Source organism: Phyllobates terribilis, unplaced genomic scaffold (assembly GCF_046119375.1).
Source record: "Phyllobates terribilis strain yellow unplaced genomic scaffold, ASM4611937v1 Scaffold_7__3_contigs__length_470593459, whole genome shotgun sequence".
NCBI classification, from domain to species: domain Eukaryota; kingdom Metazoa; phylum Chordata; class Amphibia; order Anura; family Dendrobatidae; genus Phyllobates; species Phyllobates terribilis.
The window spans coordinates 2,286,556-2,303,884 of record NW_027362767.1 but is presented as its reverse complement, the minus strand read 5'-3'; the positions used below and the strand labels follow the sequence as shown (position 1 = coordinate 2,303,884).

The window sequence follows — 17,329 nt, the reverse complement described above, 5'->3', positions numbered from 1 at the left end:
TTGATCTGCAGTACAAGAAATCGTATTGGTTCAAGATTTTTGGTGTGAATGTATCGTGCAATCAACTGAGCTGACCCGGGGATTCCTGAACATCATAGGACTGTGGTTACTAACGATCATCTAAAGATCAGCGTTGATATCATCTAAAGATCAGCAGTGACATCATCCAGAGATCGGCAGTGACATCATCCAGTGATCGACAGTGACATCATCTAGATATCAGTGTAGCGTTGACATCATCTAAAGATCAGCAGTGACATCATCCGGAGATCAGTGATGACATCTTCAGGAGATCAGTGATGACATCATCAGGAGATCAGCGATGGCATCATCCAGAGATCAACAGTGACATCAACCGGACATCAGCGATGACATCATCCGGAGATCGACAGTGACATCATCCGGAGATCAGCGATGAGATAAGTGATGACATTCAGGAAGGGTCATGGACTTTTCACTAGTAATAAATTAAGAACCTTAAAATTGTAAAACTGCAGAACATTCTGGGTTTTTTTTTTTCAAAACATTTTAAACATAAAGGTGACAATTGGGTGTATTCCCCACTGGGGAAAGAAAAAGTTACATTATATAAAGTTTTGTTCAGAGTTACAGTGAATATTAAAAGTATACACGCCCCTGTTACAATGCCAGGTTTTGATCATGTAAAGAAAAAAAAAACACCTACCTATAAGAATAATTTCAGAACTTCCTCCCCTTTAATGTCGCCCATAATCTGTACAAATCCATTGAGAAACAAATTGAAATTATTATGGCTGCAAAAAGAAAGATAAGTAAATCATGCAATTTCATAAATCTGCACACCCTCACACTAATACTGAATTTCTGGCAGCGTTCAGTCTTTTTGGGTCGGGGTCTATCAGTGCGGCACATCGAGCATTGACGGTCTTTGCCCGCTTTTCCTTGCAGCAACTCCACATCTGTCAGATTGCGGAGGCATCTCCTGTGTACAGCGCCCTCTTCAGGTCACCATAGGTTGCACCTTGGGTTCAGTTCTGGGCTTGGCTGTTCCAGAACTTCCATCTACTTCTGGTGAAGCCGTTCTTTTAGTGATTTGGAGGTCACTTAAAGTCATTGTCTGCTGAAAGGATGAAATTAATCTTCAGCTTTTTAGCAGAGGCCGGAAGGTTTCGATGCCAAATTGATATTGAGTCTGTTCATAAATCCCTCCCCTTTGACTAAAGCCCCAGTTTCAGTGGCCAAGAAATAGCCCCAGAGCACAATGCTGCTCCCACCATGCCTCACTGTGGGGATGGTGTCCTCTGGTGAAGCACAGTGTTGGCTTTGGAATTATGGCCAAAAAGTTCCCCCTCGGTCTCATCAGACAGAACACGTTTCCTGCTTTTGGCAGAATATCGCCAACCTGGATGTTTTTTTTTATAAAACAAGGCTTCCGTGTTTCCCCCCGATCCCACAGGCCTCTTGCAGCCTCCAGGGACGATCTTCTTCTTGTCTTTTCATCATTTTTAGGTACATGCAGCTCTAGGTAATTTCACTGTTATGCCAAATTTCAGCCCCTTCTTGATGACGTCTTCACAGTGTCCATGGTAGATCTGATGCCTGGGAAATGTCCTTCTTTTCTCCTGAATGAAGACTTTTTATATCTATTGAAGTGGTGTAAGTGCATTTATGTTGTGTGTGAATGAATGTACGTAGATCGTGTGAGCGGATCGATGTAGTGTGTTGAAGAAGGTTTGCAGTATGTATATAGTGAGTGTGTAAGTATGTAGTGTGAATGACTTGTGTATGTAGGTTCTATGCCGGGTGTGTGTATGACATCTGGTTGTGTATAAGTATGTAGAGCGCATGAATGGTGCTACGTCATATATATAGTGTACTGTGTGTATGTAGAGTACTATATGTATTTAGTGTACTATGTATGTAATATTGTATTTCTGCATATTCCATATACTGTGGTTATGATGTACTATTTGTATATATCTGTAGTGTAATGAGTGTATCTCTAATGTACTGTGTGTACGTAGTGTACACTATGTATCTGCTGCACTATATGCACTGTACTGTGTGTGCACGTAGTGTACACTATGTATCTGCTGCACTATATGCACTGTACTGTGTGTGCACGTAGCGTACACTATGTATCTGCTGCACTATATGCACTGTACTGTGTGTACGTAGCGTACACTATGTATCTGCTGCACTATATGCACTGTACTGTGTGTACGTAGTGTACACTATATCTGCTGCACTATATGCACTGTACTGTGTGTGCACGTAGTGTACACTATGTATCTGCTGCACTATATGCACTGTACTGTGTGTGCACGTAGTGTACACTATGTATCTGCTGCACTATATGCACTGTACTGTGTGTGCACGTAGCGTACACTATATCTGCTGCACTATATGCACTGTACTGTGTGTGCACGTAGTGTACACTATGTATCTGCTGCACTATATGCACTGTACTGTGTGTGCACGTAGTGTACACTATGTATCTGCTGCACTATATGCACTGTACTGTGTGTGCACGTAGCGTACACTATGTATCTGCTGCACTATATGCACTGTACTGTGTGTACGTAGCGTACACTATGTATCTGCTGCACTATATGCACTGTACTGTGTGTACGTAGTGTACACTATATCTGCTGCACTATATGCACTGTACTGTGTGTGCACGTAGTGTACACTATGTATCTGCTGCACTATATGCACTGTACTGTGTGTGCACGTAGTGTACACTATGTATCTGCTGCACTATATGCACTGTACTGTGTGTGCACGTAGTGTACACTATGTATCTGCTGCACTATATGCACTGTACTGTGTGTGCACGTAGCGTACACTATGTATCTGCTGCACTATATGCACTGTACTGTGTGTGCACGTAGCGTACACTATGTATCTGCTGCACTATATGCACTGTACTGTGTGTGCACGTAGCGTACACTATGTATCTGCTGCACTATATGCACTGTACTGTGTGTGCACGTAGTGTACACTATATCTGCTGCACTATATGCACTGTACTGTGTGTGCACGTAGCGTACACTATATCTGCTGCACTATATGCACTGTACTGTGTGTGCACGTAGTGTACACTATGTATCTGCTGCACTATATGCACTGTACTGTGTGTGCACGTAACGTACACTATGTATCTGCTGCACTATATGCACTGTACTGTGTGTACGTAGCGTACACTATGTATCTACTGCACTATATGCACTGTACTGTGTGTGCACGTAGCGTACACTATGTATCTGCTGCACTATATGCACTGTACTGTGTGTGCACGTAGTGTACACTATATCTGCTGCACTATATGCACTGTACTGTGTGTGCACGTAGCGTACACTATATCTGCTGCACTATATGCACTGTACTGTGTGTGCACGTAGTGTACACTATGTATCTGCTGCACTATATGCACTGTACTGTGTGTGCACGTAACGTACACTATGTATCTGCTGCACTATATGCACTGTACTGTGTGTACGTAGCGTACACTATGTATCTGCTGCACTATATGCACTGTACTGTGTGTGCACGTAACGTACACTATGTATCTGCTGCACTATATGCACTGTACTGTGTGTGCACGTAGCGTACACTATGTATCTGCTGCACTATATGCACTGTACTGTGTGTGCACGTAGCGTACACTATGTATCTGCTGCACTATATGCACTGTACTGTGTGTACGTAGCGTACACTATGTATCTGCTGCACTATATGCACTGTACTGTGTGTACGTAGCGTACACTATGTATCTGCTGCACTATATGCACTGTACTGTGTGTACGTAGCGTACACTATGTATCTGCTGCACTATATGCACTGTACTGTGTGTGCACGTAGCGTACACTATGTATCTGCTGCACTATATGCACTGTACTGTGTGTGCACGTAGCGTACACTATGTATCTGCTGCACTATATGCACTGTACTGTGTGTGCACGTAGCGTACACTATGTATCTACTGCACTATATGCACTGTACTGTGTGTGCACGTAGCGTACACTATGTATCTACTGCACTATATGCACTGTACTGTGTGTGCACGTAGCGTACACTATGTATCTACTGCACTATATGCACTGTACTGTGTGTGCACGTAGCGTACACTATGTATCTACTGCACAATATGCACTGTACTGTGTGTACGTAGCGTACACTATGTATCTACTGCACTATATACACTGTACTGTGTGTGTACGTAGTGTACACTATGTATCTACTGCACTATATGTGTGACACCCCAGGGGTCTGGTTGCCACAGTAATAGAGATATTATGTCTGAGAGCAAGTGGGAGGTTTCTCTGGTCAGGAGACCTAAGCATGCAACACGGCCCACCCAGACCTGGGAGGGGAGGAATCTGCCCTTATAAACTGGGTCTGGGGCGGGATTAGGTGAGACAGAGACAGAGCCTGCAGAACAAGCAGAGCAGTCAGAGCCTGGAGAGGGAAAGTGAGAACAGGAGCTCTGTAGGAGCAGCAGCTGAAGGCCAGGGGCTGTGTGCAGAGATATAGCTCGTCCTGGCTGAAGTTACTAAAACCGGACACAGGAGTCCGAGGCTGTGGGGACTGATCTATACCCAGCAGCAGAAACCAGCCGGCAGGGGATTCCAGGTCCTCTGGCCATAGAAGCCCGGAGGCTCAGTCACAAAGAAGGGACCAGCAACCGCTGCAGCAGTCATGCCATTCACCATGCCCTATATCCCGGGGGCAACCTGGCTACCCCAGTACTCAGGGGAGTCACATACCCTGAGTGACTTTAGGGAAAGACTTGATAGCCTCTTCCAGGTGTACCCCCTCACAGAAGAACAAAAAGTGAGCATCCTGGTGGCCCAATTAATCGGGGCAGCCCAAAGGGAGGTAAAGTCCTGGCCACCTGGGAGGAAGAGGACTGTCAGAGAAATACTAGCCCGGCTGAAAGACACATTTGATACCCGCACCTCAGCCGAAATAAAACTAAGATTTTACGGGTGTAAACAGCGGGCACATGAGAGTATAAGAGACTATGCTCTAAACCTACAAGAGGCCCTGAGAGCCATTAAGCAGGCAGACCCTGACAGCGTGGGAAATGAAGATAAGCTGTTGACTGAACAATTTATTGAGGGTCTACTGTGCAATGCCCACCGAACCCAGTTGCGGGCAATGGCCTTACAGGACCCTGACCTGGACTTTGCACAGTTCAAGGACAGAGCCATCCGGGTGCTCCGAGAACCGGCACCAGGTGGCGCTGTGACCCACAGGCGCCCTGCTATCACTTACCACCAGGGGACGGCGCCCTTGTCTGCAGGGCCTGTGGGAGCTGATGCGCAGGCTTTAAACAGTGACCCGGCTACAGACCTGCACCATCAGGTCCAAGAGCTGACTAAGAGCGTTGCTGCGCTAACCAGAACTGTGCAGTCTTTACAGGTCTCTTCTCCAGGAAAGATCCAGCTGGCATCCGGACCGGAGGACGTCCCGTGGCGCCGACTGAGGAGGACCCCACCGGCCAGAGGAAGACCCAGCGACAGATACAACGAGGACGGACGACCCATCTGCCGCCGCTGCAATAAACCCGGACATATGGCAAGGTACTGTCATTTAAACGGGCACAACCTGGGGTAGAGGGCCAACCCCCAGGCATAAGACCATCAGGCCCATCAAACTGGCGTGATAAATACGTAGGGGGACGTCCAATCTTGCCTGTGGTACTGGATGGCATTCCTATGAGTGCCCTACTAGACACTGGGTCACAGGTGACCACCATCCCGTACGTGCTCTTTAAACAGTACTGGAATGACTTGGACATAACCCGCTACCCAGATGACGACCTGAGTATCATCGCCAGCAATGGTCAGCCCGTGCCGCAGGTGGGATTCAAAGAGGTGACCATTAAGATCGGTAAAGTCGAACTGGCGGCGCAAGGACTGATTATAGTGGACATAGACCGTCATGAGAGTCACCCTAGAATAACCTTGGGAACTAATGTGATTGAAAATTGTCTTGCAGAGGTGATTCTCATTTTACAGCAGGTTGCCAAGAACGCCAGCTCCGGCCAGCAGCGTGTACTCCAAAAAGAGATCCGGGCACTGATGAAGCGGCAACAGGTGGAACTATCTGGTGGTGAGATAGGTAGCGTGAGAATGTGTGACCTGTTCCCTATTGCCATGCCCCCAAAAAGTGAGATGATGATCTGGTGCCGGGCAGCTATTGGTCTAAGAGGTAGAGACTACCAAGCAATGGTAGAACCCGTCTACTCAGACAGTAGGCCCACCATTTTGACAGCACGGGGGGTGGTCGATGTACGCCATGGGAGGGTGCCCGTTCGCATCATAAATATCGGGGAGAGAGAAGTACACCTGCCCCGGTATGCCACGCTTGCCAAATTGTTCACCATCAACCAGAACTCTGTACAGGCCGTGGAACCCTTGCCTCCATCTCAACCAGAGGAAGGTAACGGCTCTAAGAAACCAATGGAGGACTGGTGTCAGCAACTGCATTTGGGTACTGACTCCACTCCCTCACACCAGAAACAGGGAGTCTATCGGGTGGTTCGAGAGTACGAGAGAGTGTTTAGTAAACACCCGCTAGACTTCGGGCGAGTAAAGGCGGTAGAACACCACATCCCCACGGGAGATCATCCTCCCATAAAGGAGAGATACCGACCCGTACCCCCTGCACACTACCAACACACCAAGGGGATGCTTAGAGACATGAAGGAGGCTGGGGTAATCAGGGACAGCTGTAGCCCCTGGGCAGCTCCACTAGTCTTAGTGAAAAAGAAAGACAACACCATGAGAATGTGTGTAGACTACAGGAAGGTCAACCGTATCACACACAAAGATGCTTACCCGTTACCAAGGATAGAAGAGTCCTTAGCTGCATTAAAATCTGCTAACTTCTTCTCTACTTTGGATCTCACTAGCGGGTACTGGCAGGTTCCTGTAGCAGAGGCGGACCGGGAGAAGACCGCATTCACCACCCCGATGGGTCTCAGCGAATTTAACTGTATGCCGTTCGGGCTCTGCAACGCACCAGGAACCTTCCAACGGTTGATGGAATGCTGTCTGGGACACCGGAACTTCGAGACGGTCCTGTTATACCTGGACGATGTTATCGTCTATTCCAAGACCTACGAGGACCATCTGAAACACCTGGCAGAAGTGTTTGACGCCCTGGCAAACTACGGCCTAAAGGTGAAACCCTCCAAGTGTCACCTCCTGAAACCAAAGGTGCAATACCTGGGACACGTGGTGAGTGCTGACGGAGTGGCTCTCGACCCTGATAAGATCACCGTGATTAAGGACTGGCCAAGACCCTCCAGCATAAAGGAAGTGCGGCAGTTCCTCGGGTTGGTAGGCTACTACCGAAGATTCATTCCCGGTTTCACCAAAATGGCAGCCCCTATGCAGGACCTCCTGATAGGTAAATCTCGGAAAGCCAAAAACCAGAAGCCGCCCTTTAGGTGGGAAAAGCTGGAAGAGGAGTCCTTCTGCCAGCTGAAGATGGCCCTCACGGGGGATGAAATCCTGGCATATCCAGACTACAGCCAGCCCTTTATCCTCCACACGGACGCAAGCAACATCGGGCTAGGAGCCGTACTGTCCCAGATCCAGCAAGGGAAAGAACGGGTAATCGCTTACGCCAGCCGAAAGCTACGGCCCACGGAGAGGAACCCTGAGAATTATAGCTCATTCAAGCTGGAGTTCCTGGCAGTAGTGTGGGCAGTGACCGAACGTTTCAAGCATTACCTTGCCTCCTCCAAATTCACCGTGTACACGGATAACAACCCGTTGACACACCTGGACACTGCAAGGCTCGGTGCCCTGGAACAGAGATGGATGGCCCGCCTGTCCAACTTTGAATTCACCATCAAATACCGGGCAGGACGCTCAAATGCCAACGCGGATGCCCTGTCTAGAATGCCGAACTTACCGGACGTAGGGGAAGATCCAGAAGATCTGGAAGAAGTTGAGCTCCCTGCGTTCCACCGTCATGGGATTACCCTGTATTCCCACCGTGTGAAGGACAGGCGCTCCGTGACGTTCAATCCCTTGCCCCACTACAACTGGGCGGAGACGCAAGACAGTGATCCCGCAGTCCATTTGGTGAAGGAAATGCTGACCCAGGCCGATGCCCGTCTTGACCCAGATGCTCCGGAGGAGACCAAGCAACTGTGGAAGGAGAAAAGTAAGCTGTTCCTCTACAGGGAGAAGCTGTGCCGGAGAATGGTTAACTCTCGAACACATGAGTTGACCTGGCAGGTAGTGGTCCCAAGACGAGACGCGGCTATGGTTCTGGAGGCATACCACAACGGAGCAGGGCATTTCGGATGGAAGAAGCTGGAGTTCTTGTTGCGTGAACGGTTCTACTGGGTAGGCATGAGAGGAGCCATCGAGAGGTGGTGCAGAGACTGTGGCCCGTGCGACCTGAGAAGAAAAGACCGAGCCAGCCAGAAGACTCCCCTGCAGCCCATCATCACCAGACAGCCACTGGAACTGGTAGCCCTGGACCATGTGAAACTGGATCCAAGCAGATCTGGGTATGTCTACGCCCTCACAATCGTAGATCATTACTCCCGGTTCCTGGTGGTGGTCCCGGTCAAGGACTTAACGGCTCAAACAGCAGCTAGAGCCTTCCAGCAGCACTTCTGCCATCCACACGGGTACCCGGACCAAGTGTTGACAGACCAAGGACCAGCCTTCGAAGCGGAGGTCTTCCAGGAGTTCTGCAACCTGTATGGCTGCAAGAAGATAAGAACAACGCCCTATCACCCTCAAACCAATGGACTCTGCGAGAAGATGAACCAGGTGGTGATAGATCTGCTAAAAACATTGCCCCTGGAAGAACGCAATCTGTGGCCTGAGAAACTGCCCGATCTGGTGGACCTGTATAACCACATCCCTGTAGGTTCCACCAACTGTACCCCGGCTTACCTAATGAGAGCAAGACCTGGTAAGCTGCCTATTGACCTGGATATGGGAGTCTTGATGCCTGAGGACACCTCGCCAGAGGCAGACTGGGATACAGAACGGCAGCAGCAGTATCGGAAAGTACAGGAGAGCGTCGAGCGAAATCTGTCTCAAGCTAGAGAAAGGCAAGAGAAGGCTTATAACCAGTATGCTCCCGCTGTTCCCATGGTACCCGGAGAGCAGGTCTTGAAGAGGAAGAGGCGGCTCCACAAGTTGGACGACCAGTGGGAGAAGGACCCGTACACCGTGCTGCCATCAAGCCATGAGAACCCAAAAATCTGCGTAATCAGTAAGGATGGAGGAGAAACCACAGCCATTGTCTCCAGAGACCACCTGAAGAAGTGTCCCTAGCAGCTGCAAAGCCCTGAAGAAGATCAAGGAAACCCTCAACCCGCAGAAGAAAGGGAAGAAATGATCAGTACCGTACTCGGAGACTTCCCCCGGTCTTGGACACAAGTAAACGGCGCTGTCGTGGTACCCGTCCTCACCTTTCTCCAGCCAGCCCCGCAAGTGCCTACAGAGGAACCGGTAGAGCTGGAAGAGCAGCCGGCCCAAGAGGCAGAAGAGTCCACACCAGCAGTACAGGAGAATCAACCCTCTGCTAGTAGTGAGCCTGCCGTGCCCCTAGTGAGCCAAAGAGTGCGCAGACAGCTGCCCAGCTTACCCATAACACCTCCTACACCCTGTAGTGCAGAACCAGTTAGTGAGCTCCGTAGGTCCACTAGAGGTCAGATGCCCGCTCGCTGGAGAATCTAAACTAATGCATTGTGAATTTATCTGTTAACTGTTTATGGTTTATGTTTTTTGCCTGTTATTAATTATGTTTCTCAGTTACCCTGCAGATTTTTATGGACTAACAGGTTATGGACGCTGGATAACCGGAACAGTTTTGTAGATAGTTGCACCTTGGTGCCTCTTGCGAAGACGGCCGCGGAAGAGAAAACCTGTCTGGCGTGGCCTCCTTGCGGCCCAAAGTAGTTAGTCTACCCTTGCAGCCACGCCCAAGGCCAACGCAAGGGGTTTGCTTTGGACAGGTCCCCTACTTCGCTTAAAGTTTCACCTTGGGTGACATGGACACCCTCTTGTTTCAAAAACTTCACCTTGGGTGATATGGACACCCGGTTGGGGACACGCCGTGACCTTTAAAGAACTAAAGCTTCTTGTAAATATGTTATCGTATTATTGTTTATACCCTGTATTTATGTTTCTTTAAAAATGTGTTTAGTCCCGGAGTACTAAAATTTACTAGGGGGGAATGTGACACCCCAGGGGTCTGGTTGCCACAGTAATAGAGATATTATGTCTGAGAGCAAGTGGGAGGTTTCTCTGGTCAGGATCCCTAAGCATGCAACACTGCCCGCCCAGACCTGGGAGGGGAGGAATCTGCCCTTATAAACTGGGTCTGGGGCGGGATTAGGTGAGACAGAGACAGAGCCTGCAGAACAAGCAGAACAGTCAGAGCCTGGAGAGGGAAAGTGAGAACAGGAGCTCTGTAGGAGCAGCAGCTGAAGGCCAGGGGCTGTGAGCAGAGATATAGCTCGCCCTGGCTGAAGTTACTAAAACCGGACACAGGAGTCCGAGGCTGTGGGGACTGATATATACCCAGCAGCAGAAACCAGCCGGCAGGGGATTCCAGGTCCTCTGGCCATAGAAGCCCGGAGGCTCAGTCACAAAGAAGGGACCAGCACCGCCATCCAGGAGCGGAGGCTAACAGAAGGCCCCAAGTCACCAGCCATACGGGTGAGCACCACACGATATACTCAGGGACGTGGGCTACTTGTAACCGCTGACAGCAAGGTAGCCAGGAAGAGTGCAGATAAACGGGGAGGCCTACAACTCCACCTGGCCAGGGGAACTCCTGCTTGCTCACAGACTGACCAGGCCCCTTATACTAGCCAGTACTCCCGGGAGGGTCTGCCTTGTACCATCAGTAAAGACCCTGAACTGCACCTCACGTCTCTGTGATTCCTTGCCGCACCAGCACCATTAGCACTGGGACCCTCACACCATCACTCCCATCATCTCTCACATTAGCTGCCCTGAGGCAATACTTCTCCCGTGGGGAGTTATCCCATACTCGGCTGCGCAAACAACATCAGCCTCAGCGGTCGGCAGCGCAGCGGCGGTCCCCACTGACCGCAATCCACGGGTGGCGTAGTCGGACATTTGCTATACATTAAAACTGCCACTGGTTTGACCACCCTGGGCATGGACCGGGTCACCGCCACACGGAGACTACAACCCCCAGCTGTTAGAACCTTGCTCTTAGGTTTTTTTTTCCTTTGCTGGTCACATGACCTTGTTGGCCTATTTAATCCTGCTCCGCCCTTCTGGCTTTGCTGGACTTCATTGTATATCTACTTTCTAGCTAGCCTGTGCTCTGTGTCTTGCTCTGTTAGTTTGCTTGGTCTACTGACCTCTATGTTCTATATATTTTGTTTGTTCGTCTGTCTGCTACTATTTCTGTTAGGAGGTGTCCCATACTCCTCCCAGTCCTTAGTACTTGTAGGGATTCCTTCCCCACATCTATAGGTCTCCGTACAGACTAGCTTAGGACTTTAGCAGGTCTGATCGCAGGATCAGGTCCCCTGTTAAATCGTAGGGATTAAGCTGAGTTCTATCGTAGGGACAGATCTCCTCTCTTTCCTTAGCTCTGGTAGTAGAACATAACAGTAAGTGAAAGAGGAGAACATTTTACAAGAAGGTGTTGTGATAGCTGCTTTGGACTCCGTTTTGGAAAATGAGATTTAAAGCACAGGAGAATGCCCCTTCTAACACTCCTCATGGGAGGTTGTTTGTGCCTGGGACCTTTAGGAGAGATTTGTTTGTTGAGTGTCACGAATCTCGGTTGGCAGGTCATCCCGGAATCTCTGAGACCAAGAGACTGGTGGGTCGCAGTTTTTGGTGGCCTGGATGGCAGAAGGAAGTCATTAAGTGGGTGCGTCAATGTACTATATGTGCTAGATCTAAGTCCTCACATACTCCTGCTGCGGGGTTGCTTTGTCCTTTGGAGGTTCCCAGTGCTCCTTGGACACATTTGGCTATGGACTTTATAACTGACCTTCCCCCCTCTGAGGGTTTTACTGTCATCTGGGTGGTCGTGGACCGTTTTAGCAAGATGTGTCACTTGGTTCCTTTCGTCAAACTGCCCTGCGCTAAAACTCTCGCTAAGGCCTTTGTCAAGGAAATTGTCAGACTTCATGGCGTTCCTACTGACATTGTTTCTGATAGGGGTCCTCAGTTCGTGGCTCGTTTTTGGCGTGCCTTTTGTGATAGGTTGGGAGTTCATTTGTCGTTCTCGTCCGGATATCATCCTGAATCTAATGGCCAGACAGAAAGGAAAAACCAGGATGTTGAGCAGTTCTTGCGTTGTTTTGTGGCAGACAATCAAGAGGGGTGGTCTGAGTTTCTGCCACTTGCTGAATTTGCTCTGAACAATCATACATCTTCTTCTGCTGGTTGTTCGCCTTTTTTTTGTTGTTCTGGGAGACATCCGTCGTTTGGGTCGTACTCCAAGTTGGGATCTGCCGTGCCTGAGGAGGAGAATTTTTCCGGTGATTTGGAGAGAGTTTGGACGGATGTGCGTGGTAATCTTCAGGAGGCCAACAGAAAATCTAAAGACTACTTTGATAGGAAACGACAGGAGGTTTTGTTCGCTGTTGGTGACATGGTTTGGTTGTCCTCTAGGAATCTGCGGTTGAGGATTCCTTCAAAGAAATTGGGTCCCAAGTTTGTAGGGCCCTTTAAGGTGCTTCAGGTTGTCAACCAATCTGCTGTTAGGTTGGAGGTTCCTATCTCCTGGAGAATTAATCCGGTATTTCATGTCTCTCTGTTGAAAAAAGCTGTTGTATCGGATTGTGACGCCTCTGCCTCTGTTCCTCCGGTGGTGGAGGACGAGGAATATGAAATTTCTCGCATCCTTAACTCTAGACGGTATAGAGGTAGTTTGCAGTATCTTGTGGCCTGGAAAGGTTTCGGTCCCGAGGATAACTCTTGGGTGAGGTCGGATGATGTTTCCGCGTCCAGACTTATCAGAGCGTTTCACAGGAGATTTCCTGATAAGCCTGGTCCTAGGGGATCCGGAGGATCCTCTTAGAAGGCGGGGTACTGTTAGAACCTTGCTCTTAGGTTATTTTTTCCTTTGCTGGTCACATGACCTTGTTGGCCTATTTAATCCTGCTCCGCCCTTCTGGCTTTGCTGGACTTCATTGTATATCTACTTTCTAGCTAGCCTGTGCTCTGTGTCTTGCTCTGTTAGTTTGCTTGGTCTACTGACCTCTATGTTCTATATATTTTGTTTGTTCGTCTGTCTGCTACTATTTCTGTTAGGAGGTGTCCCATACTCCTCCCAGTCCTTAGTACTTGTAGGGATTCCTTCCCCACATCTATAGGTCTCCGTACAGACTAGCTTAGGACTTTAGCAGGTCTGATCGCAGGATCAGGTCCCCTGTTACATCGTAGGGATTAAGCTGAGTTCTATCGTAGGGACAGATCTCCTCTCTTTCCTTAGCTCTGGTAGCAGAACATAACACCAGCATTCTACAACAGGCCCGGTTCCGGGTTCCCCTGCACAACACAGGCCCAGGGGGCGCGTCATATGCATGGTACTATGACTGTATATTTTTATTTAGTTTATTATATGTTTGTGATGTAGAACACCACGTGTATGTAATGTATTGTGGGTGTTTACGCAGTTTACAATGTGTACTGTGCTTTATATATTATTTTGTGATTTACATACAATGTTGTCTATTGTGTGTTTTATATACTATGGTAAGTATTGTTTGTCGTGCTGTGTATTATGTTTTATATACTATGTTGTTAATTCTCTGTTTATGTACTGTGACAGAGTCATTGGTGTGATATATGAGGGGAGGTATGTGTCACTCAGGTTGCTCTCCTGTGTGAACTGAGACCTACTGAATTTCTGCCAGTATGTTATATGCTGGGGGTTAACTCTTTTAAAGGGTGTGGTTTTATGTGAATGACATAGAGATCGGAGGGACGTCATTCACCATACCTCCCCTCAGGGTGTGGCTGGGCATGGTTTAAATGTTCAGTCCTGTTTTTTTTTCCTGTGTTGTGGTCTGGAGAGGCAAGGTCTCTAGACTGGGAAAACTTCAGCTCAGGATGGAGCTGAAGGCTGGGACTACAACCTGTGTGGGCGAATTCCACATACATATGGACTGTGCTATCGTTTATTTTTTTATTTTGTCGTTTTGCTTGTAAGGCCATGTTTATTTTTGCTGGAGCTGCAGGGCTTTATGCCATATAATAAAGCCTGCAGAGAAAACTTGGTCCCTGAGTCTACTTCCAGAAGCGGCCGAGCGAGTCGTCATACCACAGTTGGTGTGAGAGTGCGAGAAAGATTCCAGGAACACGTGCACCTGCCACAGAGATCAGTGGATGTTCTGGGTAAAGGCCGCCAGCCAGACAGAGGTGTCCGGCAGCATGGAGGAGCTCCTCAAACACTTGCTTCAGAGCCGACAACAGCAACATCTACTGCACTTGCAGAGCCAGCAGAGCCTACAACACCAGCACCGGGAGCTTCTACAGCAGCAACGAGAGCAGCAGTTGCAGAGCCAGCAAGCGACCAATAAACTCCCGATGCAGCAGATCCAGCAGCAACAAAGGCAGATGGAACCTCTAGCGGGGGAAGGTCGCATCAGAGAGGCCGCCCCAACCCCAAGTCCAGGTGATGTCTCATATGTCAGAAAGGCGGTAAGGCATGCGTTGCAAAAGATGACCTCAGGGGATGATGCTGAGGAATTTCTGACTGTGTTCGAAAGCGTAGCATAGCCGGAAAAACTGCCGCCCCTTATTTAACGGGTGAACCCGAAAAAGCCTACTATGACCTGACCCTGCAGAATGCACAGGAGTATGGCAAGTTAAAGACAGAGATACTAGCATGCTCGGGAGTGTCAGAGCACAAAGGGTCCACCACTGGGCGTATGTTGGTGACAAACCCCCTCGCTCGCAGATGTTTGACTTGCTGCATCTAGTCCAGAAATGTCTGCAGCCAGAGTCTTCCTCTCCTGCCCAGATGGTTGAATGAGGGGTGATGGACAGGTTCATCCATTCCCTACCCAGGCCGGTGCAGACCTGAGTTGCCCACGGAGACCCTCGGAATGCGGACGACCTCGTGGACCTGGTAGAGAGGTACCAAGTGGTCAAAAAATCTTTTGGGAAACCGGACATAGTCAATTACCCGTACTGGAGTACCCAAAGAGGGGTGGGCTCACCACGTAAGTGGTCTAGAGTCACAAACGGGGGTCGTCCCAATCCCACTGAGGGCCCTGCAAAGACTGCTGTAAGGGATGTGGTATGTTGGCGGTGTCATAATCCGGGACACATAGCCACCCGGTGCCATATGTCCCCTGAACCAATGGACTGCAACCTAGGACGGCGTTGTTCCTATTATGCCTATCCGGCCTGTATTGTGGATAGTCAACCTGGTGAGGGGCCGCAGGCGTGTGCCTTGTCCGTTAATGGGGTGATGGTGCTTGGACTGTTGGATTCAGGGAGTCTAGTGACCCTAATCAGTGCCAACCTTCCCCACCAGCTGATCTCTGCCAAGACTGTGGGCATTCGCTGCATACATGGGGACGCCACGGACTACCCTGTGGCCAGAGTGACAATCGGAACAGACTGTGGTGCCCAATCCCACGAGGTCGGGGTGGTTAAGGACCTCATACATCCAGTCATATTGGGGCGCGATTTCACGTTGTTCTGGGACTTGTGGGGGAAAGGTACCGGACTGAGTCACATGGACAAAATACCCCTGTCAACATCTGATGGGGATGAGTTCCCACTGTGCGTCTTTGCCAGCGACGAGGACGAGACTGTGACCGAGGAGGCCGATCTCCCTGAGTTAGAGGTGACAGGAGAGAACTTTGGGTCTGCTCAAGTTCGGGACTTGACCTTGAAGGGCGCATGGGACAATGTTACTGTCTGTAATGGGGTTGCTCAAGAGCCAGGGGCAGACACCAAGTACCTACACTTTGCAGTTCAGGGGGAGTTATTGTATCGGGTGACCAAACCAAGGGGTGATGAGACAGTGGAGCAGCTGTTAGTTCCAGGGCCCTACCCACAGAAAGTATTAGATATGGCCCATTCACATATTCTGGGGGGGGACCTGGGGGTCGAGAAGACTCAGGAGAGGATATTGAGGAGGTTTTATTGGCCAGGGTGTTACCGGGAGATCCTGAACTATTGTAGGTCCTGCCCCACCTGCCAGATAACCGCGCCTTCTTCTCACTTCCGTAGTCCTTTAATCCCACTACCTGTGATAGAAATCCCCTTTTAGAGGATTGCCATGGACCTTAGTCAAATCGGACCGGGGCCACCAATACATCCTGGTGGTCATGGACTATGCGACCCGGTACCTGGAAGCGGTACCACTGAGGAAATCGTCGAGTAGGAGCATAGCCGGGGAACTTGTCCATATATTTGTCAGGACTGGACTGCCGAAGGAGATACTAACGGACCAAGGAACCCCATTCATAGGCAAAGTAATGAAGGAGCTGTGTAAAGTCCTTCAGATTACCCAGTTGTGAACTTCCGTTTACCATCTGCAGACAGACGGACTGGTGGAGCGCTTTAATAAAACCTTAAAAGCGATGCTCAAAAAGGTTGTAGAGAAGGATGGTCGTGACTGGGACTACCTGCTACCATTCCTGGTCTTCTCGGTAAGAGAGGTCCCACAAGCCTCTAAAGGTTTCTCCCCGTTTGATCCACTGTATGGACAACATCCGCGTGGGCTCCTGGATATTGCCAAGGAAACCTGGGAAGCTGAGGTTACGCCCCACCGGAGCATCATAGAACGTGTCGCCCAGATAAAGGAGAGAATGGCGAAAGTGATGCCTATAATGAAGGCGCATCTCCTCCAGGCACAAGAGGCCCAGGCAAGGGTCTATAACGGGTCAGCAAGGCTGAGGCAGTTCCAGCCTGGGGATCTCGTTCTGCTGCTTATTCCCACCGACGAGAGCAAGTTCTTGGCCAAGTGGCAAGGCCCGTATGCAGGGCTGGCTCCAGGTTTTTGTGGGCCCTGGATGAAAGAGTCTCAGTGGGCATACCATGATTCATGATGCACAGATACCGCAGATATATATATAGTACAAGGCCGAAGATTTCACTTCTTACATTACATGACCGATATCTATTGTAAAATCTTTCTACAATAGCTCAGAAACTGGCGAATCGCTCCATACAGAATACTGGCCCCCATATAACGCTCCATACAGGATACTGGCCCCCATATAACGCTCCATACAGGATACTGGCCCCCATATAACGCTCCATACAGTATACTGGCCCCCATATAACGCTCCACACAGGATACTGGCCCCCTTATAACGCTCCACACAGGATACTGGCTCCCA

General features: G+C 49.4%; 1 long non-coding RNA gene across 1 annotated transcript in view; it reads left to right on the top strand.

The window, feature by feature from the left end:
• Window positions 1-1,818, top strand: part of LOC141152804 (uncharacterized) — a 120,076-nt gene extending 118,258 nt beyond the window's left edge. Inside the window, exon 3 of the long non-coding RNA XR_012247148.1 lies at window positions 12-1,818. This is a non-coding gene — a long non-coding RNA (uncharacterized lncRNA). The remainder of the gene's footprint in view (window positions 1-11) is intronic.
• The last annotated feature ends 15,511 nt before the right edge of the window (window positions 1,819-17,329 follow it).